This window comes from Oncorhynchus mykiss, chromosome 21, assembly GCF_013265735.2.
Source record: "Oncorhynchus mykiss isolate Arlee chromosome 21, USDA_OmykA_1.1, whole genome shotgun sequence".
NCBI lineage: Eukaryota > Metazoa > Chordata > Actinopteri > Salmoniformes > Salmonidae > Oncorhynchus > Oncorhynchus mykiss.
In genome coordinates this window covers 22,301,225-22,326,488 of record NC_048585.1, presented here as the reverse complement: position 1 = coordinate 22,326,488, position 25,264 = coordinate 22,301,225, and the positions used below count along the sequence as shown (strand labels likewise).

Here is a 25,264-nt window from a genome sequence, read left to right as displayed (position 1 = left end):
TCGAGCCCTGAATGCTGGTTGACAGCCGTGGTAGATCAGACCGAACACCACGGGTATGACAAAATATATATATTTACTGCTCTAATTACGTTGGTAACCCGTTTATAATAGCAATAAGGCACCTCAGGGGTTTGTGGTATATGGCCAATGTATCACGGCTAAGAGCTGTATCCAGGCACTCCACATTGCATCGTGCTTTAGAGCAGCCCTTAGCCATGGTATATTGGCCATATACCACACTCCCCCGGGCCTTATTGCTTAATTATAAAGTCGACAGAAAAACGTTGGTTCACAGAGTGTAGTAATTGACATGAGGAGCTGTGAGGATGGGGTGTAAGGAGGTTTTATGGGGATGTTTTACAGGGTGTATTCATCACCCTAGCTGTCTATAACCAGACTGACTACTTCCCCCGCCAGAGTGCATTAAGGTCTCTCAGAGTGGGCTTTCAGACCAGACCCATTTTAGACATAGTTCTCTCTCCCTCTTTGGCCAGGGTATTACAGCAACCAAAATGAGCTCCTCTTTTTTCTCAGACAAGGTTAGTATTCACCTGCATTCCCTTATCTAACGGGACAGGCTATGCTCCATGTTCGTCTTTGAATCTCAGGCATTATACTATTTCATTTCCTCCCTAATTCGTTTAATCAGCCGCTGGGTCCCGCTCCTCAGACAGGGCCGGGGTGACAGCAAACGGAATTCACATCTCATTCTTTGTCCTCGGTTTCTGCACCATGCAAACTCTGTGATTGTTCTTTAATAACAGAGTGTGGATGTATCCAGGTTACCATTGTGGGGACGTAATTTAATACCTAATGTTGCCCCTTTGAGGAAATTACAGGGAAATTGAGGGCTCGCTTTGAAATGAGGTCTTGCGTGGATACTGTTTCACTGAGAATAGGGCCGTACAGCTTTTAATCAAACAGAGTAGAACATTAGCAGTTCATTTGATAATCAGTTTAACTTTGGCAATTCAAATTCTTCAGTCATTCTTTATCTCGGTGTAGGTTTCAAAGTCAACTTCTCTCCTCAACCTTCATCCCAAGGAGCATTACGTTGCCTCAGCAAAATGGATGACTGAACAAGATGCAAATGCAAAACATGGTGAACGACGACACTTGTCAGCATTAAGCAATGTCTAAATGTTGCAAGGTCACGCAATGATGTGGACGCACTGAGGTCAGTGACTGACGAGTGAGAAAGGCATGTATGGCATTAGCCCTGGTGGACCTTAAGCCAATCTGTCAGGGAGTTAGACCCAGAGCGCTGCTACGCTGCTTAATGAGAACCGACTAATCACATCAAATCATTACTAAAGCCTGCATCTCCACTGGCCTGGTCAGGGTGCACACCAGGATTGTGGAACTATAAGAGGTCTAATGGCGTAAGCCTTTTATTTCATAGTAGCAATGAAGGATCAGCCCATTTAGCTTTTCTCTCCGGCTTCTTCCTTGTTTCATCCTAAGTGTTCATCCATTTATTTTGTATTTCTATCCACGTTCATTAGCAGCAGCATGTTGAATGTACTGGGTTTTTCAGATACGTGTGCACTACACTGGGGGTTGGGCTGTGATGCTGTTGGCTGTGTGGCCTCTTCTTCTGGCTAGCACACCGTGCTCAGTAACCAGTGGGCTGACGGGCATGTTTCTGTCAGCACAGCTTCTTGAGCAGTGAAAGCACCCTCCGGTGAAGCTCAGGACAACGCTGATGGGTAAAAAGCAACATCAATGTGTTCAAAATAGCTGCGAGGTTGGTATTTTCCAGAATGCTCCACTTCCCATGGCGTTCGCCGTGTCCTCTGTGAGCCAACGCGTCTCGGACACATTGCGGTCACCAAGTGGCTGGAGGAGATCTGAAAAATGCAGAGATGAAGACTGCGAATGTCCCGTGAGAAAAGTGTGTTCCTTGAGAATATCGTCTAAGCTGTCCAGGACATGTTTCTGACTCATTAGCCTTGTTACAGAGGAGTACAGTATATTCTTTATCAACCGAGGTCAGGTGACCACTGCATTGTAGGTACAGTGCCTTGCGAAAGTATTCAGCCCCCTTGAACTTTGCGACCGTTTGCCACATTTCAGGCTTCAAACATAAAGATATAAACCTGTATTTTTTTGTGAAGAATCTATAACAAATGGGACACAATCATGAAGTGGAACGACATTTATTGGATATTTAAAACGTTTTTAACAAATCAAAAACTGAAAAATTGGGCGTACAAAATTATTCAGCCCCTTTACTTTCAGTGCAGCAAACTCTCTCCAGAAGTTCAGTGAGGATCTCTGAATGATCCAATGTTGACCTAAATGACTAATGATGATAAATACAATCCACCTGTGTGTAATCAAGTCTCCGTATAAATGCACCTGCACTGTGATAGTCTCAGAGGTCCGTTAAAAGCGCAGAGAGCATCATGAAGAACAAGGAACACACCAGGCAGGTCCGAGATACTGTTGTGAAAGCCGGATTTGGATACAAAAAGATTTCCCAAGCTTTAAACATCCCAAGGAGCACTGTGCAAGCGATAATATTGAAATGGAAGGAGTATCAGACCACTGCAAATCTACCAAGACCTGGCCGTCCCTCTAAACTTTCAGCTCATACAAGGAGAAGACTGATCAGAGATGCAGCCAAGAGGCCCATGATCACTCTGGATGAACTGCAAAGATCTACAGCTGAGGTTTGAGACTCTGTCCATAGGACAACAATCAGTCGTATATTGCACAAATCTGGCCTTTATGGAAGAGTGGCAAGAAGAAAGCCATTTCTTAAAGATATCCATAAAAAGTGTTGTTTAAAGTTTGCCACAAGCCACCTGGGAGACACACCAAACATGTGGAAGAAGGTGCTCTGGTCAGATGAAACCAAAATTGAACTTTTTGGCAACAATGCAAAACGTTATGTTTGGCGTAAAAGCAACACAGCTCATCAGCCTGAACACACCATCCCCACTGTCAAACATGGTGGTGGCAGCATCATGGTTTGGGCCTGCTTTTCTTCAGCAGGGACAGGGAAATGGTTAAAATTGATGGGAAGATGGATGGAGCCAAATACAGGACCATTCTGGAAGAAAACCTGATGGAGTCTGCAAAAGACCTGAGACTGTGACGGAGATTTGTCTTCCAACAAGACAATGATCCAAAACATAAAGCAAAATCTACAATGGAATGGTTCAAAAATAAACATATCCAGGTGTTAGAATGGCCAAGTCAAAGTCCAGACCTGAATCCAATCGAGAATCTGTGGAAAGAACTGAAAACTGCTGTTCACAAATGCTCTCCATCCAACCTCACTGAGCTCGAGCTGTTTTGCAAAGAGGAATGGGAAAAAATTTCAGTCTCTCGATGTGCAAAACTGATAGAGACATACCCCAAGCGACTTAAGGCTGTAATTGCATCAAAAGGTGGCGCTACAAAGTATTAACTTAAGGGGGCTGAATAATTTTGCACGCCCAATTTTTCAGTTTTTGATTTGTTAAAAAAGCTTGAAATATCCAATAAATGTCGTTCCACTTCATGATTGTGTCCCACTTGTTGTTGATTCTTCACAAAAAAATACAGTTTTATATCTTTATGTTTGAAGCCTGAAATGTGGCAAAAGGTCGCAAAGTTCAAGGGGGCCGAATACTTTCGCAAGGCACTGTATTTATGTACCCTAAGACCAATGGAACCATGTCAGATTCAGAGGCTATGTTGTTTTGAGGAACTCCCTGAACCATCCAAAGTGTTCTCAGTGTCTGAAGCTGAACTTCTCACAGGAGAACCCAACACATCTCCAAGATGGATTCCTTTTCATGTTTCTGGGCAGGCTTCATGTGTCCACTCTTTCCTCAGCGGGAGAGACTCACTTCAAAGGTGTGGCCAGTAAAATCAGGGCATCTTCGTGCTCAACCGCAAGGTCTTCTGCTGAATGTTTTACGGTCAGTGGAATTCTCCAAAATTTCTGCCCTGGATGTCAGATATTGGAATTGTGTTATGATTTACCTGCAGATACCACTGTCACAGCATGTCTTCTCTCAAATGTCTTACTTATTGCTGAACTCTCTCATGTCAACTCGCATTGATAGACTCTGCCCTCTGTGTTGACCTCCATTACTCAGTGTAGGTAAAGAGCTACCACCTTCACATGATACCTCCAACGACTTCAATGAAGAGAAAAAAATGCCACTGAGGATCCTATCAGAGGGATCAAATTGAGGATCGTATTAGTGGGATCACTAAGTGAGAACTACGTCAAATATCTGGGGCAGGTTTCTTAAACTGTTCTGTCATCAGCCAGCGGTGATTCATCCGGATGCCTCGTTGTGCCCAAAGCAGCTCCGTAGATCTACCAATGCTAAGTAACATTTGGTTTGTTGAAAATGTTATAGGTCACATTAGGAGTGAGGTTGAAATAGCTCTATTTGTGGGATGGGGAAATCTTTCTGTGTGTGTGTGTGGCAGGGGGATATGCAGCCTTAGTCCCTCTTTCCACGCTTTTCAGGGAGTGTTGTGGTGTTTTCTCCCCAGGATTTGGCCCACTGACTACAAGTGGGTCCATATTCACTACCGGGGGAATAAAACGGTGATAGTGTATGAGTGAAATGTATGGATGTTTTTACCAAAGTTCCACATCTCCACAACACTGTCAGATACACAACGTCTGTCTGGGACTTTCTTCTTTTCTCTTTCTTATCCCTCTCGTCCTGTGTGGAATAATGGCCTCCTCCATTCATTCTCTCCCTCCTCTCCAGGAAATCAATAGCGATGATAACAAGCCCGAAGAGAGGTCCTCAGTCAAAACAGCCCATTGAGCCTAAATGTCACCGTTTGGAGTCTAAGATTGATTTATTCTGGCAAAATACTGGTTGCTATCTTGGAATTGCCTCCTTTCCTCATTCCCTCTCTCATTTCTTTCATTATCGTCATGATTCAGGAGAGTGTGCTTTTACTTCTCTGTATTTTCAAAGTCTTGTCCAAAGTTCAAGTAAGCAAACATTTGACTTCCTTAATCTCGGCCTGCAAGGGGCTTTAAACGGGTAACCCTAATGGGCGTCCTGATTTAAGCCACCACAGCGCAGCTACTTTAGACTCATGACGACACTCGCTGATGGCTTGGTTAATTACGCTGAATTGTGTGTTTAGCAAACTTAATCTGTCTGGGAAATATTTAAACACACTCAATCACAGTGATAATGCCTCTTCCACTTCAGACTGTCCAATCAGCAAAGAGCTCAGGGGCCAACTCTTGGATGGATCGACATAGCTAATCAGAACTTGCTGTAGGTGACGGTGAAACAATGCTTTTAACCTCTGACACAGCTATGGGTTTTCAAACGGTGTGATGGTGTGTTGCCAATTTCATATGCAACTCACTGCACAAAATAAACCTCCATAACTTAATCTCACTCTGCCTCTGTTAGAGCCTGCTAGGCTAATTGAGTCCGTAGTGGTTTTAAGAGGTAGTCCTTTAAGTGTTTTTTCACACATGAATATAATGTTCTATGTTTAATATGCTTTCTTGGGCTCCTTTGGGATACAGCTCCATATCCATTCTCTCAGAATGAAGGTTGAATCTACTTTTGTGTTTTTAGGAACACATTATACATTTGGGCGCTGTTAGTCACATGAGTATGTGGGAGAGTAAACCCATCTCCAGGCAGGGCCAGATTAATATTCTGTAGGGGTTTACCGGGCCTGAAACTCCTGGGCCCAGGCCCGTGGGGGGGCCAAGAGGCAGCAAATTATTATTTATTTTTTAAATATATATATTATTCACAAAAAATATACTACCATTCAAAAGTTTGGGGTCACTTAGAAATGTCCTTGTTTTTGAAAGATGTTTTTTTGTCCATTAAAATCAATTTGATCAGAAATACAGTGTAGACATTGTTCATGTTGTAAATGACTATTGTAGCTGGAAACGGCTGATTTTTTAATGGAATATCTACATAGGCGTACAGAGGCACATTACCAGCAACCATCACTCCTGTGTTCCAATGGCACGTTGTGTTAGCTAATCCAAGTTTATTATTTTAAAAGGCTAATTCATCATTAGAAAACCCTTTTGCAATTATGTTAGCACAGCTGAAAACTGTTGTTCTGATTAAAGCAATAAAACTGGCCTTCTTTAGACTAGTTGAGTATCTGGAGCATCAGCATTTGTGGGTTTGATTACAGGCTCAAAATGGCCAGAAACAAAGAACTTTCTTCTGAAACTCATCAGTCTATTCTTGTTCTGAGACATGAAGGCTATTCCATGCGAGAAATTGCCAAGTAACTGAACATCTCGTATAACGCTGTGTACTGCTCCCTTCACAGAACAGTGCAAATTGGCCCTAACCAGAATAGAAAGAGGCATGGGAGGCCCCGGTGCACAACTGAGCAAGAGGACAGGTACATTAGAGTGTCTAGTTTGAGAAACAGACGCCTCACAAGTCCTCAACTGGCAGCTTCATTAAATAGTACCCGCAAAACACCAGTCTCAACGTCAACAGTGAAGAGTCAACTCCGGGAAGCTGGCCTTCTAGGCAGAATTGCAAAGAAAAAGCCAGACTGACCAATACAAATAAAATATTAAGATGGGCAAAAGGACACAGACACTGGACAGAGGAACTCTGCCTAGAAGGCCAGCATACCGGAGTCACCTCTTCACTGTTGACGTTGAGACTGGTGTTTTGTGCACATTTGGGCGGAGGTTTCTGGGAGCGAGATTAGTGGGAGAGCAACATTATGTTGGAAGGTAGCCTAGTGGTTAAGAGCGTTGGGCCAGTAACTGAAAGGTTGCTGGTTTGAATCTCTTTGCCGACTAGGGGAAAAATCTATATCTTTGCCCTTGAGCAAGGCACTTACTGTAACTCTATTTGACAATAGTCAAAAAAAAATTCCTCTTCGTTTCTCCTTTCCTTTATCTCCAGAGAAGAGATGAGGAGAGAAAGCTTCTTTAGGTTATCCAGGTGATGTCACAATGACAGCCACCATTTCAGTGATAATGCCAGAGAAGCCCGTGTTTGGAGGGTGCCGTGCCAATACATCCTCTATAAACCGGCTTCGAGGGTATTATCACTTTTATACAACAGGTTAGCAAAATATAAAAATATGATTTACATATTTTAATAAAAAAAGTTATTTTTTTGAATTTATTTATACTATTTCATCCTTCCCCAAGATATAGTCCCGACACAAATCTAGGGTTGATACCCAAGCCGGCTGGTCGTTCGTTCTATCAGTTTGGTTGCCAGAGACGAGACCCAGTCGTTCAGTCTTTTTGTTCTGTTTCTATGGATGCAACCCAGTCATTTTTTTCAAATGTTCCATTGCCACACTGGCTGACAAAATTCTTATCTCTTGCTTGCTAGCTAGCCAACTACGGCTAACTTACAGTCACGGCAAACATTGCAGCCAGAATAACAACAAATTAGCTGCGTTTGCATTTATTTAAGCTGTTTTCTAGTGACATTTACTTGGATACATCCAAAACAATGAGCTAATAAGTCACGATTTCAGCTGGCATAGAAAATGTGCTCTCTCATCAGGACACTGTTGTTCAGAGGAGCTAGCCAACAGCACAGCTAATAGCAATTACTTCAAGTGGAACCTGGAAAGGCTGCACTTCATTTAGTTTTACCTGTTTTCTATTGATATTTCTGTGTATATATCCATACAATTATGCTGATTCATGATTTCGACTGGCTGAGAAAATCTGCCTGTCTGTCTGTCTCATCCCGCCTCCCGACACGTTTATTACTATGCGACAGCTGGAGATTAAATTTGAATATTGAAACAATGTTGCAAATGTTTGAGAGACAGACAGTAAAGTTTATACAAATCTCTGTGGTGAAAACAAAATGTTAGTCTAAGAGAAATGTGTGATAATGTCTAGATGCTTTTTATAGTGGAGATCAAGTTCATAAATTGTCTGGCTGGGCTGATGAGACAGCGGATTGTGCAGTCAGATGGAACAGGGTAAATAGACATTTTAATGTCATAGATTTAGCCGGTGGTAACTTGTGGAATAGACACCGGATGGAATGCGGTTTTAACCAATCAGCATTCAGAATTAGACCAAGCCATTGTAAAACTTCCGATAACCACCATCCATCCATATATGAGTGTCAAAGGCCAGTGAAAAACCAGCACCACACCATCACACAATGTCCCAACTCCAATGAAGTCTTGTTCACAGTGGAATAGGAGGAGTAGGTCTGCTGATTGTGAGTTGAATGACTAGGTCCCTGCAGACTCTACAGACTGGGGGCTGCATCATTGCTCTGGTCTAGCTCCTGCTTCACAGAGGAAGAGGGAGAGAGATTTCTCAGCCCACGGACAGCAGAGCAGCCTGAAGCCAAAACACCCAGATGCTTATTTAATTCCGCGCTGGCTCACAGTGGGCTGTAAATTGAACATGGGAGCATAATTCTGGGTGTCTGTTTGTTGTGTTTAAACACTGGCGAGCCGTCTGCCGGCGTCGCTTCATCAGCCGCCCCCCCGACTTCTGGGCGGATCTCCACCCCTCCCCGCTGCAGAGGTGTGTGGAGCAGGAGAGGAACCGAAACCAGCCCAGAACACCTGCTAAGGAGAAAGAGAGTGTAAACTGAAAAGAAGATTGCATCTTTTTCTGTTATTGAAATGATTCAGGAACTGAAATGTCTCAGCTCTAAAGTAACAGTGTTCATTTTGCACCGCTCTCTGAGTCAAAAGGTATGATAAACAGAAGTGAGGCCTGTGCTCACAGTGAGGGGTTTTGTAGCCAGCCATTGTATCAGGGCACTCGGCCTCCCCTCCACACAAAGACACAACGGTGCCATCCCTTTTCCTCTCCGATGAGTCACAATAGCGGTGGTCACGATGATGTCGGACATGGCACAGTTACCAACCCAGTGGGTGCCAGATGTGAAGGAAACCATCGTCGGCTTGTAAGAGCTTGTCTTGGTTATTCATTTAAACATGCCTTTGCATGTTCGGTGGAACCACTAATAATGAGTCAATGTTCACAATGCAGAGTTGTTCGAGGCATCTGTCCTTCTTTCTTGGAATTGCCCCCAGAGAGTTGTATGGCATTGAATCTCGTCTGGAGGTTAGTTAACACTGTGTCCAAGGAGGGGCCAGAAGTATACAGAATGGTGTCGTCTGCGTAGAGGTGGATCAGAGAATCGCCAGCAGCAAGAGCAATATCATTGATGTATACAGAAAAGAGAGTCGGCCCGAGAATTGAACCCTGTGGCACACCCATAGAGACTGTCAGAGGTCCGGACAACAGGCCCTCCGATTTGACACACTGAACTCTATCAGAGAAGTAGTTGGTAAACCAGGCGAGGCAATCATTTGAGAATCCAAGGCTGTCGAGTCTGCCAATAAGAATGTTGTGATTGACAGAGTCGAAAGCCTTGGCCAGGTCAATGAATACGACCTGGCCAAGGCAATGGCAAACATAAGGTGGCAGATTTAAAATAGCAATAAGGCACCTTGGGGGTTTGTGGTATGTGGCCAATATACCACGGCTAAGGGCTGTATCCAGGCACTCTGCGTTGCGTCGTACATAGGAACAGCCCTTAGCTATGGTATGTTGGCCATATACCACACCCCCTCAGGCCTTATTGCTTAAATATACTCTGTTACATCCTGTATCGGTAATGTTTTTTATTTTCTACCTAGTTTATCACACTCTGCTCCTCGTTGATGTCACTCGCCCCGTTCACTCTGTATTAGGTGAGTGTTGAATGTCTATTAGCATTGCATGGAGAATAGGTTTGCAGTAGAGTTGCTAAGAAACCGCAGAGCTTCCCCAGAATGTGCTGTTATTTCTGATAACCACGTCACGGCTTTCACACCTCTGAGAATAAGTACAGCAGCCTAGACTTTAAAGACAAGGAGACTAAAGGAAGACAGAGTAGTTCTCCCAAGGATGGAAGATCATTCTGTCTCCAGTAGATTTGAGAATTTTGAAAGATGAGCATGCATCGTTGAGCTCTATCAGCTTTTGGGGTTGTTTTTTATTAAACCTCGCACAACAACACAGGCATAGGCAGATAAGCCATTTTTAGAATGTGTTCTAAAAATGTGTTGGGAGCTAGCATAACCCTCTTGTCACCCTCCACTCACTGAAGATTGAGATGTAGCACATTGAAATGTCAGCTCCTCTTAGTGTCGTCAGTTTCGCTGAGGGCTGCGGTATGATTACCATAAGGCTGGCGTTACCTCATCACACTCGCCCCTGTGTATCTGCCTCTCTCCTCAGAGATACGGGGCAGAGGGACACAGCACACACAGAGCACCACAGAATGTAGAGGAGAGTAGATCCGAGTCAGCCCGACTGCAATGGCTGACAGTCTGACACAATAATCAAGGCTGAAGACAGTGGGCAGCCTGTGGAATTGGAATGGGTTGAAACCATTAAGAGTGAGGTTCCATTATACATGGTTTGGCAGCCATCTTGGATAAATATACACAATGAATTGTGTTGAATGGCAGTAACAAAGTTTAGAGTGAGTTTTATGAGTTATACCATACCAAAGATTCAGCACTGTTTACAAGGGTGGGCCTCTAAGTACTCTGTCACAGGGGCTTGGAAGCTTAGTCAGGCTCTTAACAAGCTGTAAAGGGCTTCTCACAGAGTAAAAGCAAAGATAAGCACGAAAAAAAACTCATGTCCTGCCGCAGTGGTGCTGGAAGTGGGTGACAGCTTGACACCACTGTGTCCCGTTACTCTGTCAGATGGGCCCACTCTGAACCCTGACCTCAATCTCCATTTTGTTTACCCCAGCTGACTAACCATGTACTATTTGGCTGTGAGTACCCTCTGTCTCTCCTTTAACCCCACAGAACATAGTGGGCGTTTTCATCCTGATCCAGCCAGTACTCCCCCACCACCGCTTTTAATCTGCATTTAAAGATGAAAAGAGAATGCAGGCATCTGTTGGGGCACCCACTCTGGGTAATAACAGGACGACTGAGGGAGCACATGAAAGTCTAGGCCTGGTGCACAAAGAGGCCAGGGTAGAGGGGAGAGAGTCATTGACCACCCCAGGCCCCCAGAGCAGAGGCTTTTACAGGGACAAGGCCAGCTTTGATCATCCAGTGGTAAGAGGCACCGTGGATAAGTGTGTGAGAGAGAGAGAGAGAGAGAGAGAGAGAGAGAGAGAGAGAGAGAGAGAGAGAGAGAGAGAGAGAGAGAGAGAGAGAGAGAGAGAGAGAGAGAGAGAGAGAGAGAGAGAGAGAGAGAGAGGCAAAGGGGGAGAGAGGCAAAGGGAGAGAGAGGCAAAGAGAGAGAGAGAGAGAGAGAGAGAGAGAGAGAGGGTCAGTGATCCGAGGGTCTTTGTAAAGTCACAGTAATGCGCCGGCATCCATTTTGTGACCTCGGTACATTGTGAATTGGCCTCTGATGAAAGACAGTGCCAGGAAAGTGCACTTTGATAACTATCCCAATGCTGTTACCATGTAACATAATCACAGCGGCTATTACAGTCAAAATGGAGACCTGTAGACTGAAATGGAGGGACATGGAAGTAAATGGCTCTAGAGAATCAGCAGAGAGAGAAGATGGAGCTGCAACAAAAGACTGGATCTGTGTGTATTCTCATGTGGCCACCATCTCAGCATGCTATGCATCTGCTATTAATACAGTGTTGTTGTAGCCAGGTTGCGTCACCCTGTTACTCCGACATGTAAGGGCTTGCATAATTGGTTATGGTTCAAGCTGTAGATTTCCTCAATAACTCAGGCTTGTGTTGGTACTGCATTGAATGGTGTTCATCTCAAAACGAATGTAGGTCAAATAGCACTAAAAACAAGACCCATGAGACGTCTCCCCTCTGCACGTAGGTTCCACTGTCTCCTTCTGTTCTCTTCTATTACAGGGAAAAGGTTCACTCGGGTAGTCATCCAGATATGCAAATCATCCATGGATGACAGATCCTGATGCGACACACCTGTCATCGTGATGCATGATTTAACCGTTACAACGGTCTCTCTTTTCTAGTCAGGGGTCAGATACTAAACTACCACACACTCTGCATTCCCCAGGTGCCATTGGCTCCACCCCAACTGTCGCCATGGAGACCCCTTATGTCCCCGTTTTAATCGCCTGTCCTTGACACATATGGAACTACATACACAAAGCCTACACACAGTATGTACACACAGCTTCAGGTTTGTTCCCGTGATGCACACAGGCAGCTGTTCTGCCACTGCCCTGTGGAGGGGAGCGCAGTGGATCCTCCAGTGGACCACTCACATGCAGTTCACAGTGCACACTCCCAGGAGGTTTAATGAGTGGGGGAGGGCCGGCACACAGCAGCAGACTCTCCTCACTGTCCGTCTCAGCTGTTCATTATGGACCTGCTGCTCTGCTCCCCCACTGCCAAAACTCAGGATAGAGTTAATTCCGTCCTCCTAGATGATTTCCCATCGGTTTAGTTTGGCTGAGAGAGCAGGCAAACACACACACATGTGAACCCAGGCGCAAACACACACAGATGCGCGCACACACACGCATGCACGCACACACACAGACACACACGCACGCACACACACACACCCTGTGCGTACTGTGGTTAGTTAGTCACGTGCAGAAGGTTTGTTGTAAAATGCTTTGGGATTACAGCTCCATGGTAAACAGGTTATTCTAGAGAGCAACATTGGTCTGTTTCTCCTGTATTCCTGACCACATCTGTGTGTCTATGTTCCTGCCTTCGAATGAAAACGCCACCAGAGAAATCAGCCCAATCGAAGACCCATCCTTCCAAAACCCGATTGGGTCAGAGAGTGCCTGTCTTGAACTATAAAACAACCCATTCTCCTCCGGAAAGATCTATGCAGACCAATACAAGTTAACTTACCCCTCAAACACACGTGTACTCTTTTCCAATGCCCAGACACGACGGTCCATGGATTTGTTCTGAGAGGCCTCAATGATTTTCCACCGGTTGTCCAATGTGATCTCCAACAAATTGAACGTGGAAAGCATTTGACACATTAGGCATTAGGTGTTATCGTTGAATAACATTATGGTTAATACCCGCTCAGAGTTCTTTCACTAGTGTACCGTCACATGGATACAAAATTTACTGTGAAATTGGACTACCGAGCCAAGACCTTTTCTCTCCACACCCATGGATAATGACCAGCAAAGATAACTTGGGGGAGAATAATTGTTAAAGGAGCCTTACTCATAATAGCACATAATTTACATAGTTTCCATAAAAGGGACATGATTATGAGAGAGAGAGTTGTTCATCTCTGTCTCAGACTTCAAGCCCAGGCATTTCAAAGTTGTGTTTCACAACTAATGTTAGAGCAGGCCGAGGAAGTTTTGTGTGAAGCAATGCAGTCACGACTGAGGGAATATTCCCCCCCCCCTTCTTTCTCCCTGCTTTGTCTTCCCCCTCTCTCTCAGTGGCATCCATCTCTCTTAGAGATCCACCATGCTCTCCTGCCCAAGGGGGCAACCTGGATACTGTAAGAAAGCCTCTGGCCTGTGAGAGAATAACAATCACTTTACCTTGGATAACCCCGAGCGCATTGGCCACTGTAGTGGGGGGAGAGGAAGAAATAGGAATCAGCCATCCTTGGAGGAGCCCACGCTCAAATGGCCCTCTGTCAGCCAGGCGTACTGCGCTCTCTCTCTCTCTCTCTCTCTCTGTCTCTCTCTCTCTCTCTCTCTCTCTCTCTCTCTCTCTCTCTCTCTCTCTCTCTCTCTCTCTCTCACTCACTCACTCACTCACTCACTCACTCACTCCTATGGCACTCGTATATCAGACACGACACCTGTCAACCTCCATCATGGTCATCGGTGCCCTAACAGGCCCTATCTCTGGACGGGGCTGATTAAGCTGGACCTAGAGACCTGCGATGACAAAATGTGCGCCGGACCGAGCCATCCCACGGTGTATGAGCAGGTGACTGCCAGACCATGGGAAACAGGAGGGCTGTATTGTTAAATGACTGTGTCCCATCGAGCCCTGGCTTGGACCACTGGAGGATGAATAAGGAAATAACAGCCAGTCGTGCTGCCCAGGAACAATTTCCCCTCCACTGCCAGCTGGTGGACCCCATCCATCCCCACCTACCCTCCCCTTGCTCTCTGCTTATCCTGGTCCACAGGCAGGTTAGAGATGGAGCTCTCTGTGACAGACAGTTACTGTATGAACCTAGTGAAGGAAGCTGGAGGGGAGGCAGAGAAGAAGAACTTTCACCAGCCAGTGCAATTCCAACAGTTTTTTTGTCTTTGTTTGCTATGTTAACTCAGATGTGGAGGTGTATTTCACCCTCAATGGAAAATGACTAACCTCTCTACCCTCATCTTATTAAAACACTTACAATCAACCATTTTCACAGACCAATTCAAAAAGCTACAGGCCTTTGTATTTGGGATAACGACTGCACTCACAGGGGATCTTTTGATCAGGGCGTTGTTGCGTTTGCAGCGGGTATCTGAGGGCTGCGTCCCCACTAAACGCTCTGTCTCCAAAGTTTTTGTCGTTGTCAGAGAGAGTGAGTCACCCCCAAAGTACCTTGAGACAGGGATTAAACACGGCAGCTCGTCTTCATCACAGTAATCTTGTTTGCTCAGAGGGCAGTGTCTATAGAGGACGGAGCACAGCCACACTCACTGTCACAGGGATAAGGGTCTACCTTAGGGACGATGTGATCGCTAGCTACCTTCTTGTTCTTTAAAGGAGACGAGGCTGAACAGCGTTGGAGCTGTGTTTGTGGTTGTGTGTACACATAAAGAGCTTCGGTATGTGGTGTCGCTGCGGCTCAAGGACGACTATAATATTTACAATCACTCAAATGGACCTATAATACTATTCAGTACAAATGGCCGCATTGTAGAGTGCTGGTCACAATATTGTAAAGGACAAAGGAAAACAAGGTCTTAAATATTCAGATATTGTGAATTCACTGTTGATGGCAGCTGTTCGAATAGTTTCCATGTGCTTTGACATAGAACATGGCTGAAAAATACATGTTGCTCAGCACATGTCTGCAGGACATGAGCCAAAAAAACCTAAACAGTTCATTTTTTTGTGTAGAAAAATGTCTTCCAGAGTTCAGGGAGTTTACAATTTAAATTGATCGCCTGGGTTTGTACTGTAATTACTCTCACCGCGAGCCGCCATCAGCCAGCAGAAGAAGCGGATTGCAAATGTGTCACAACGGGATAGCTAATCCACAGAAGTAGCCTGTTAACACGGGGTGGCATGTCTCCACCCAAGACTTATGGTTCAAGCTTTGTGGGCATGCCGAGGGAGGTTGGTGGGAATAAGAGTCAGTCTGGGAGAACTGAGAGAATTGTCAAAAAAATTATGAAAAAATACTATTCGGAGAGACAAGACTCAAAACAATAACAAAAGCCTTCTCGCTGGCTTTCATTTGTCACCTGTTCCTCCGTCGTCGCTGCATCTCCTTAAGCCTCGTAGCACTCTTATTCCCGTCTTGATATTTCAGCGGAGCACGTGTCCACAATCAGACAGAGTACAAGCGGGGAACGAAAGAACATTATCAGCACCGTACATTGCTTGTGGCTGACAGCCCTTACAAACAGCCACCGCAAGGCAGACAGACAGGCAGTCTAGTCTCTCTCTCCTGAAATAGTTAAGGAAAAGTATGGAGGAGTGACAACGTGCTCGGGCTTTATGAGTGAGTGTAAGGTTGAAATGAGAGAAAGCAGATGGAAATCAGTATGCTGGAGAAAGTGTTGTTCCGCCTTCGTTCTTCAACGTATGGAAGGTTTCAGAGCTTCAGTAGAAGATATTAGATGAATGCACTAACTGTAAGTCGCTCTGGATAAGAGAGTCTGCTAAGTGACACCATTTTTTAATGCAAATGTAGGGTATGAGGGGGTGAGATTGTTCTTATCTTTTTCCTAGCTGGCTAACTATATGTCCTATGTGCCTACCTCTCTGTCAACTAACAGACCCAGGGTAATATGCTTGTGGTGTTACACACAAAGCCCGCCAAAACAGACAACTTAACAACTGCCTTATAGCATTAGCTGTGGGAAGTCAGAGGTCCTCAATATTAATACAGCCGTAGATCCGCGCATCACAATAGAGTTGGTTTTATAGTGTCGACCAGTGAAGGTGCATCACTTATCAGTGGTAGTGTGGTAGAGTGGACTTGCTGGGGGCAGATGATGAGCCTGGTCGAGCTCCAGCCGTACAGGGACCGCCTTCTGTGTAGCCTAGAGGCATGCTGGGTAACAGTTTCTAATCATCTCCACGGCGCTCCCCGCCACCGTAGAGTGACCACAGAGGGGGTTGGAGGATGGGCCTGGAGGTGCCTGACTCAGTTACTCCAGCTCAACCTGACTCAGTTATACCAGCTCTGTCAGGAGGAATGGGCCAAAATGCACTTATTGTGTGAAGCTTGTGGAACGCTACCCAAAACATTTGACCCAAGTTAAACAATTCTACCAAATAAGAATTGAGTGTATGTAAACTTCTGACCCACTGGGAATGTGATGAAAGAAATAAAAGCTTAAATAAATTATTCTCTCGACTATTATTCTGACATTTCACATTCTTAAAATCAATTGGTGATCCTAACTGACTTAAGACAGGGAATTTTTACTCTGATTACATGTCAGGAATTGTGAAAAACTTAGTTTAAATGTATTTTGCTAAGATATATGTAAACTTCCGACTTCAACTGTAATTATACAGTAAATACTTAAGTACCTTCTCCGATCTACAGTACAGTACAGAGCCCGCTACAGGTATCACTCTATAGAAATCCATTTCCCCAAGTGTTCTAGTGATTGGACGTTCCTGCTTTCCACAGAACTGCCTGGTTTCACAGAATGTGCTCCAACATGTTTGAGTGATGAGACTTCTCTAGCTGTCAAGAAGGATGTTTCTTACACTCCAGGCTTTCTGTCAACACCAATCATCTCAGTGGGTAGACTCTGAGGCAGAGAACACCAGTATCCTGTCCTTCTTTAAGGGGAAAGAGGACATGGGCTACTATGTTTATATGCCTGTTTTGTTGAGGCGTTGTATGGTGTCCCAACGCATGATGAAAATACATACTAAAAGCTAGATTCATATTCGTAAAAGACAATGGCTTGGCTATTTTCAGAATCTAAATGATTAAAACTGTGCGAAAATATGTTGGTTCTTCCCTCTATCAGGAATCAAGGTAAGACCCAAGTGCAGACTGTGTTAAGCAGCAATGTTTATTGTAACCACAGGGGCAGGAAAACGACAGGTCAAGGCTGGCAGGGGTTGATAATCCAGAGCAGAGGCCAAGGTGCAGGATGGCAGGCAGGCTCAGGGTCAGGTCAGGCAGAGGTCGGCAATCCAGAGGTGGAGCAAAGGCACAGAACAGCAGGCAGGCTCAGCGTCTGGCAGTGGTCAGGCGAGAGGGTACAGGGTCAGGACAGGCAAAGGTCAAAAACCAGGAGGACAAGAAAAAGAGAGACTAGGGGAAACCAGAAGCTGAGACAAAATGCTGGTAGGCTTGAACAAACAAGCCAAACTGGCAACAGACAGAAAACACAGGTATAAGTACACAGGGAATAATGGGGAACATGGGTGACACCTGGAGGGGGGTGGAGACAAGTACAATGACAGGTGAAACAGATCAGGGTGTGACACCCTCCTTGTTTTCTCCATCTGATAATGACATTTTCACAAACATCTCATTGTCTTGACCAACGAACATGACTTCTCATGAGATGCTTTGCCATCGTATTCCATGTTGGATCCCCCTTCAGAACTGATGGGATGGTATAAGCCAATGGTCCGGTCATTACACCAGCTGACATATCTGGAGCGTTGGGTTTCTGCCTCAGTGCCTGTCAAGGGGAGCAAGGCTCTGGTGATTGGCACGGCCAAGTCCTCAAGGTCATGTTTGTTTTTACCGCTCACCCCTCACTGTAGATTACTGGGGTAACATATCTCCTGTCACCCATCCACCCACCCCCCCCCCCCCCCCCCCCCAGCACTGGTCCTTAACCAGTACACACATCTACAGATGGTTTCCACCACTTGTCTCCTTCATGTTGTAACCCAAGCCAGGGAAATATACCGGAACACAAACATTGTATGTATGTTTTGTCTCCCGTCGGAATACTAAGAGATGGAAATGTAATTTCTCCCTTTGGCATCGCACTGAGCTGGTCGTGATCGTAGACCATAGCTCTCAGGAACCCGGCCAAGGCTGCATAGGGCCTTATATTCATCACTGTGCAACGAGAAGGATCGCATCATTCACCCGGCTGCTGCCTGAGAGCCATTCAAATCGGCCAGCGTTAAGAGCGAATAAGCGATAAAGGGCTACCTGGTCAGAATACAGAGGAGTTCTAGAGGAGGCATCTGATATGAGGATGATGGAGACGGACTCACGTGTTCAGGCAAGCAGAGAGGTGGAGGGAGAGAGGGAGATGGAGAGTGGTGGATACCCTAAGTGGAAATGCAGGATGGAGGAATAACACGGTGAAGAGAAAGATGACAGGAGGCTGGTGAAAAGCAGGCGCCACGCCGGGAAAATGAAGACTTATGTGAAGCACCACAAAGGGTGATTGGCTGTTGCAGACACTGTAGCTGACCAATTGTAGGAGTCACGAAAGCCAACACTCATTTCGACGAAAGCGGCGGTTTGGATATCATAACGACAATGTCATTGTGTTCCTACGATGACTTATTTTCACACTCATCTAGCCGAGCGTCGGAAGTGGTAGCAGGCCCATTGATTTGCTCGAAACCGTTGTTCTGTGATTACTTGTCACAACCCTACTGTGCTCTGTGTGTACATTGAGTAATATGCACAGGAGAACAGCTGGAAACTTTGGCAGTGCTACACCTAATGTGTGTGGCAAGGTTCAAAGCAATCCCACTGGTTACTTACTGTGGCATAGACACTCAAAGTACACACACACACACACACACACACACACACACACACACACACACACACACTGCACCTATCTGGTGTATGTGACAATAAAAATAACATTGGAAAAGTACACACTCTCGCATCCTAAAGAGATGAATGACATGTGATGAGGTGTGTGTATGTGTGCGTGTTTGTGTTTGTGTTAGTAATGTGGTGGAGATTTCATTCATGCACATGTATTATACCAAGCATCAACATATCATTGTCTCCTTCCAAGTTCTTAGCGTGCTGCATGTCATCCTGACTGAGGATGGCTTTGCTGGGGTTAATATCAACTGTTTTTGACAGAGTGGCACCAATTGTTAGGAAAATGGAATTCATGGGTATGTTAACAAGAGCACGTGATTCATTCTATAGCAGGAGCTTACGGCTGAAAAATGTATTTCAAGGCACTGGCTACATGGTCTCTTGATAGCATGTTGTTAATATATAGCTAACAGTATGCTTTAACTTGAAATGAAAACAACTTTGTGACAAAATTAGAAACGTGTAATATCTGCAAATGTAACGGTTTTCTTGAGTCGAAGGAGAGGAGGACCAAAATGCAGCGCGGTTGAAATTCATGTTTGTTTTTAATAAGAAAACTATACTTGAATAAACTACAAAACAAGAAATGTGAAAAACCAAAACAGCCCTATCTGGTGCAAACACAGAGACAGGAACAATCACCCACAAAACCCAACACCAAACAGGCTACCTAAATATGGTTCCTAATCAGAGACAATGACTAACACCTGCCTCTAATTGAGAACCATATCAGGCCAAACATAGAAATAGACAAACTAGACATGTAACATAGAATGCCCACTCAGATCACACCCTGACCAAACAAAACATAGAAACATACAAAGCAAACTATGGTCAGGGTGTGACAGCAAATGTAACTAGCTAGACTATTTTATGATTGGATGGACGCTTCTCTGTCATTGATGCCATGGTTGCCCTTAGTTTGAAGATGTAATCCGGAGACAGGTGTTTTATACAACAGCCTTCTTTCTGTGTGTTCTCTTTTCGTCTCCGTCTGCATATTTATTTGCAATCAAACTCCAGAATTTTCTAATTCATACTCTGATTATTTTTCCATGCCTAAACGAACTAGGCTCGTAATTTAACAATTTCATTCGAATTTGCAGATGGCATACAAGTTTGTAAAGCATTTCTGCCAAAAAACGCATTTTGATTAAAAAAAGTTAAGTTCAAATGGCTTTTAAAATGTATTCTAATGGCTGTCCTGTGAAGTAGTGATGCGCGACATACCCCTAGTTTCCTGAAACGAGGCACAAATTGCCTCTGAATTTTTGTGCCTTTGTGTACCTGCCAGTGCCAGCCGGAGGAAATAGCTTTTAAAGGCCCGGCAAATAGCTCCTCAATAGTAATGGGGGAATGAATAGGGAATCACAAACTCCATCTCCAAATCCCCACGCCGTCAAGATGGTGCAGATAGCTCTCCATCACAGCAGAACCTTGAGACGTATGCTGCAAGGACAGATCTTATTTGCATTTTTTATTTATCCATTTTGAAGTAATATATTCTGTGATTCTGTGAATCTCCATCCAGGTGTTTATTGGATATTGCTTTTGGATACATTTTAAAACCAAAATACAGTCAACCGATCACATTAGTTTCCTTTCAAACATGATTTACAATGAAATGAGACATTGAAGTAGTATTGAAAATCCCCTGCTGTGACCCTAACTAGAGATGGTCCGTACTCCACATCCGCCTCCTCCTCCACGCTGGAGTGCCTTTCACACTGTAGTGGCAGGCAGCATCTGTGGGGAGGAGATCCCCAGCTGGTCCCCGTCCCTGGTCTCCAGCTCATGACTTGGTTCCACCGGCTTCTAAATGAACACAACCAATCGGCTGTGCAAGCTCTCCATCGATAATGGATCCCTGCCACCCCCCACACAGACACACACACACACACACACGCACGCACGCACGCATGCACACACACGCACACACACAAATAAACACAACTGAGCTGATGGAAAAATCCACTGGGTGAAATGACATTGGTTCATTTCACCGTGCCTCGGTTCTGGATGTCGCCATTTGAGCCCATTGCCGTACACATTGATTGGCTGAAAGAATTGAAATGCTATTGGTCTTGTGTGCGCTTGGCTTATAAAGTACTCTTAAAAGAAAATGGCTGCTCTCAAGAACACAAAATGTCAGAAATCGATACACAGAATAGCAAAGTATCTGACTGGGCTTGTTTAAAATCTCTCTTGAAAACAGGAACCGACCTGCAGTAACTAGTCTCAATTCAGTTCTATGAACTTTGCATACTTTTTGTTGTTCCAAATTAACATGCTCTGTCTGTCTCTTCCTCAGCTTTGAACTATCTCGACTGCGTGCAACTCCTGTGTAAAGAAGAAGAAGCAGCATTGGAAGAGCCCCTAGCAGCAGGCACCGTTGAGTTAAAGGTTAGTCTCTGTTCCCTCGTACTCAAAGACAGGCAAACAAAACAGACATCCTGTCTCAGTGGAAATGCCACAGGTCCACAGAGCCACTCTGGCTATTCACTGTCTCAGACCCCAAGGATCTCCAACCCCTATGGGCAAATAACCTCAGTCCCCTGGTTCCTTATCCTTAAATGCCAATGACCACAGGGGGGCAATCCCGAAAAGAAGAAGAATTCCACAGAGATTTGTCTCACAATGTACAATGACTAATGCTAATTAGTATGTATTATTCCGCACATTTTGTGTATACATGCATTAAACAACTCATAGAGGCCACCAAGACACACTTCTAATAGAAAAGACACATCAAACAGTGGTACGCAGCACTGAAAGCCTCATTAGTACTGTAGAGTAAGACATGTGATACTACAGTCTCTGGACACCATAGCTCATTCATGGTCTTTATTTGGACTAATAAAGTATTGATTTGATCTATTAGAGCAGGAAAGGCTCAAACGCACCATATACATTAGGCTATAATGTAAAGAGCTCCGTTGAGCTCCAACTAGGAAGATGAGTCATGTTATCGTGTGGGAATCCAATGGTAACCACTGCAGTCCTTATCTTGAATTTAAGTAGGGGGGGGTTCAGGGGTTCTCTTGATGTCATGGTGTTTATATTCATCACACTACTGTTCACATTTGAATGTCATGCTGTGACAGCCAGAGCAACATTTTCAGATCCAACAACATACGTGACAATCCTCTGTCTCAAGCTAGGGGAGACCGAGCGTGTGTGGCCAAGGGCACGCCATGGCGACCAAGGTCATCATAAATGGCAAACACAAATATGAGGACACCACACACTGTTGATCAACGTCGTATTTGAATAAATAGCAGGAAAACAAATGAAGAGTGAAAAAAACTATGAAGATGAAGGCTTAAGGGAGTTTTATCATCACACACAAGGTTTCCAACATTGCTTGAGAAGGAATTAATGAATTATGATTAAGCCAGTGTTAAATAAAGCCAGGCAGATCATATGGAGTCTTACCCTGGTGTAAGTTTAACCAATAGGGAACTCTGTCCTGGTCTCTGTTCACAAACCGTATTTCCTCCCTCGCACTACACAATACCACTCTACTATAACAACATGTACATCCAGCTGGTGAGGCAGGTGCGGCGGGGTTGAGTAGCCATTTGCTGAGGCATGTGGCTGATTCAGGCCTTGTTAAATTCCATTTTGTTTGTGAGCGGTGCTGAGCGTGGCCTCCTCTGGGCGTATAAGGGCAGACTCCGAAGCCACCGCACCGACTGGAGACCGAGGGGAGCAGTCCCAATTTGTCATCCTTATTAACCATGACATATCCAAAGTGGCAGAGTGCGGCCCATGGAGATATAGAGAGAAAGAGAAAGAGGGAGATAGGGGAAAAGATAGACTCCCTGCCCACCTCTGTCTCCTATCCTCCCTCCCCCTCATGAACCTCTGAGCAGGGCCCCAATCTGCCTGGCTAAAACAATGCAATTCAATGTTGGTGATTAGGGCAGACGAGGCTAAAGTAAAGGAGTCCCGGCCGGGTTCCCACCTCTCTCTCTCCAGTCTAACTCACTTGTCTCAGTAGCTCTGCTGCGAAGGGGGGGGGGGGACAAACAGAGCATGAAGCCTGCTCTTTTACTCTGTCTAGCTATCTCAGCGAGGCTAAATGAAAAAGTTACTTGGCCCTGGAATGGCAATGGGGTCTAGTCAAGGGCATCTACAAGGTGACTTCCATAAGAAGAGGTAGTTGGACGGGGGTGGGTGTCTTGCCTTCAGCCACGTGACATGATATTAGGGGTTTTCGTCACTGAACGAGTCCCCCCTCTCCCCTGCTCACCTTCCCACGGCGGAGATTAAGATCGCTTGTTGTAATTATTGCTCCTTGAGGCAATCTAATTCTGCCAAGGAGATAGCGTCACACCAGTCAGGTGCTTTAGAGGGAATCTGGCAACCAGCTGTTGTCGTCCTCTGTGTGTTCCGAACGGCATTGTTTTGTGATACATGTCTGTTGATCGACTGGCTTCTCTGGCTTCTGCCAATCCCCCCCGTCTGTCTCCAGATTCGCTCTCCTTCACTAACCACATTATAGGAAAAAATAAGGGGGAAAAAAATCACACGCCAAAGCCAAAAACCCTGAGGTGTCTGGGATTTCTGCCACCTGACGTACTGCGAGGCATCAATCATCCGCCACCACTGTCCCATGAAACATCTGTCTTAGACACACCGGGAGCATGGCCGCCTCCCATCCAAACACAGGTGTTTGACACGCACCTTCAGCTCTGCCCAATGAGCAGCCATCTTTTACCGTCAGGAACAGTAATGTAAGGGTATGAGAGATCACCAATTAACGGGACAATATGCATACATTCAGAAACCTTCACAGGTGTGCGATATGTCATACAGTATATGCATTACAGGAGAAAAATGGGCACAACAGTTATTTGCTTTTCAAGTGATTCATGTTCAAGCAAGCAGTATCATCACTAGCGAGCTCCTGTTATGGTTGTGTCATTGAATGTTACAGTGATGACACTGAGCGTTATGGGGGTGACGTTGAGCGTAATGGTGGTGACATTAAGTTACGGTGGTGACATTGAGAGTTACGGTGGTGACATGGAGAGTAACGGTGGTGAAATTGTGAGTTACGGTGGTGATATTGAAAGTTGCGGGCAGATGGTCTCTCTTGGGAATGACTCCCTACCGAGAAATCATCTGCGCCCGCGATAAGCTTCATTGGCTGTTCAGGGCCGATGTTCTAATTCTCCAAAGACAGAGCCCAGCTCAACCCCGTTACACACGTGTGTCGCCGCAAATCACCCTCAACAGCGCGTGCATCACCCTGTCTTTCCCCAGCAGATCTATCGGTGCCACTTTGCTAGGGTAACCGCAGTCAGTTCAGGCACGCGGCTGATCCATTGCCCTCGCTCAGCAGTGGAGTAGGATCGTTGGTTGGGTGTACTTTCCGTCTGCTGCTTTCATCAACAAGCCTTAATGATCCTCAGACAACTGACTGGTGAATACGATCACATCTTATAGGAAGGGATGTCTATTCATTTGCTTTAATCGTGACGGAGTGACAGGCAATTAAGGATTGTGGTGCCTCTGTCATCCCTGGGAATGTGTGGGCTGGATTAAAACGCACATCAGTTTATGGTAGCGCTGGTATATGGTCGTGGAGGGAAAAACAGCTTATTGTCAATGCTGTCAACTCCGGAACATGGAGAATGGAATCTCATAAGCATGAAGTAACATTGGTCATTGGGAATTGCCTCAACATGGGTGACATTTGGCTCCATTTACTACAGTTGAGCAGGTTAATGTACATTGTCACTGTGTGTGGCTACTCATGCGTGGATTCATGTTAATGTGTGAGTGATATTAATTGAGAAGAGGAGAAATGTATTTCATCAGTGTTAGTGATTAGACTGACCTTTATTTAAATAGGCTATTGTGGCTGTTTACAAGTCTCAAAGTCATGTAGAGTGTGTGGGTCAATACATTTTTTCTGGTAGGGTGGGTATGTTTTTCTATATGTGTGTGTGTGTGTGTGTGTGTGTGTGTGTGTGTGTGTGTGTGTGTGTGTGTGTGTGTGTGTGTGTGTGCGCGCGTGCGTGCGTGCGTGCGTGCGTGCGTGTGTGCAAGAGGGAGTGCTCAGTGGCAGATCGTGACAAACCCTCAATCTCTACGTGGGAGCTGCTACTGTTCAACCACGACCATACACCCACATCTCCCTCTTCTGCACCCCCACTTTCTCTCTTCTGCACCCCCACTTTCTCTCTCTCTCTCTCTCTCTCTCCCTCATTATTTTGCTCACTCTCCTCATCACCTCCAGCTAACTCTCTCTTCCTCTAGCTTTTCTGCCCTGCTTTCTCTCCCCTGTTCCTCCACTCATCTATTCTCTCTCCCTCTCTCTCCAAGTGCTCTCCCCATTTCTCTCCCAGCAGGTCAC

At 45.2% G+C, this 25,264-nt stretch overlaps 1 protein-coding gene across 2 annotated transcripts in view; it reads left to right on the top strand.

Annotated features, from left to right (window-relative positions):
• The window catches only part of LOC110500005 (synaptotagmin-1), a 140,473-nt gene that overhangs the window by 4,563 nt on the left and 110,646 nt on the right, over positions 1–25,264 (top strand). For both annotated transcript variants that reach the window (XM_036957293.1, XM_036957292.1), the window contains exon 3: positions 21,209–21,300. The gene's annotated coding sequence lies outside the window, so the exon portion shown is untranslated. The remainder of the gene's footprint in view (positions 1–21,208; positions 21,301–25,264) is intronic.